Here is a 1,915-nt window from a genome sequence, read left to right on the forward strand (position 1 = left end):
TTCTATAGAACCATAAGGAATTAGAACTAGAAAGAACCTTTTAAAGATAATCTGGTCCAGGCATTCTCAAACTTTTATGCATCATGGATCCTTGGGGTGCCCCTTTCTCAAAATAATTTTATATGTCCGAAATACATAGGATGATAACGGACATCAATTCCATTGCAACAGTTATCAAAATATGTTTTTAAAAAGTTCACAGACCCAGGGTTAAGAACTCCCAAGGGTCCACCCTCTCATTTTGCATTGAAGAGCCTGAAGAGTTGAAGGATGAAGGACCAGAGAGGGTAAGTCTTTTGCCCAAGGTGACAAAACATGTACAAGGTGTTTCAAACTTAAATGTACTGACCCTAAATCTCATGCTTTTTATTTTGCCACCCTGCCTTAATTTATGCACATTTACTGAATGCAATAGTACCTGGTATGCACTTGAAGAATGCCAGTCTATCTGTGCTTCAGCTTTCCTTCCTGTAAAATTGTTGGTGTTACTTCCAGTAACGTCTTACCCTACATGACACTCTTTGGGGTTTTCTTGGCAAAGATAGAGTAGTTTGCCATTTCCTTCTCCAGCTCATTTTACAGATGAAAAAACTGAGGCAAACGGGGTTTAAGTGACCTGCCCTAGGTCACAGAGCTAGTGAGTGTCTGAGACTAGATATGAACTCATGTCTTCCTGACTTTGGGGCTGGCGCTCTATCCTCTGTGCCACCTAGCTGCTTTTCCTGAAAAATAAACAAGTTGAACTAGATTATCTCAGGGCTCCCTTCCAGGTCTGAATCTCAGGATCATAATCAGAGTCTGACATGTAGGTGGTTGTCTTCCATGTCGATGTCACTTTCCCAACACCAGTGAATGTCATATCAAAATGTTCTCAGTAGTCTTGACCATTCTCTGTGATTTTCATTTCAATAACTCGCCTGTTTGAAGGTTTGTAAAGTGCTTTCCTTACAACAGCAAAGGAAGCAAGTAATTCAAATATTGTCCCCATTCTGCAGACGAGGAAGCTTGAGGCTGTCTTGTGACTTGCCCATGATCACACAGGTAGTAAGTGCAAGAGGCAAGAGTTGAGTAAGTTCCCTGACTCCAGGGCAGTGAGGTAGTCTGGTAGGTAAAGCACCAGGCTTAGAGTCAAGAAGACTCATCTTCCTGAGTTCAAATCTGGCCTCAGACACTTGGTAGCTGTATGATCCAGGCAAGTCATTTAACTGTTTGCCTCAGTTTCCTCATCTGTAAAGGGAGCCGGAGAAGGAAATGGCAAACCACTCTAGTAACTTTGCCAAAAAGACCCCAAATGGGGTCACAGAATTAGACGTGAGTGAAAAACTGGTCTAGCACTGATCTACTGGTATGGCCAGTTCTGAATCTGTGAATCAGCAGATCACAGAATGAGAGTTGCAAGAAAGATCTTTCAGGAACATCTAGGCCTATTTTCTCCCTTTGCAGCTGAGGAAACTGGGATCAGGGAGAAGTGAATTTCTCAAGGTCACATGGCTAATAAGAGCTGGGAAATGAACTGGGGATATCCTCCAGCTTCACATCCAGCCTTCCTTTCATTGTGATCTGCTCCTCCTACCCTACTTACTACTTCCTGTTCCTTTAACTGCACTTCTTTCTCTAAATCCAGTCTGGTGTAGAATCCTAGGAGTCACTTACCTGAAACATGAATCCCTTCTTTGTCCATGACCTATGAGAAGATTAAATGCTCCCCAGGGCAGGGATCACGTATCGCTTCTGCATCTTCTCCTCACCTCCCAGCACACACAGAATGTTAGTAAATATTAATAAAATGGTGGCCTGCAGCACAGTTACTGCGCACTGCACACTATATGAAGTTAACACGTGTTTACTGAATGAACAAATTCTCACATTATTCCCCCAAATAAGATAAGGTACAATGTTAGTTTTGATTTCTTCC

Source organism: Trichosurus vulpecula, chromosome 3, assembly GCF_011100635.1.
Source record: "Trichosurus vulpecula isolate mTriVul1 chromosome 3, mTriVul1.pri, whole genome shotgun sequence".
NCBI lineage: Eukaryota > Metazoa > Chordata > Mammalia > Diprotodontia > Phalangeridae > Trichosurus > Trichosurus vulpecula.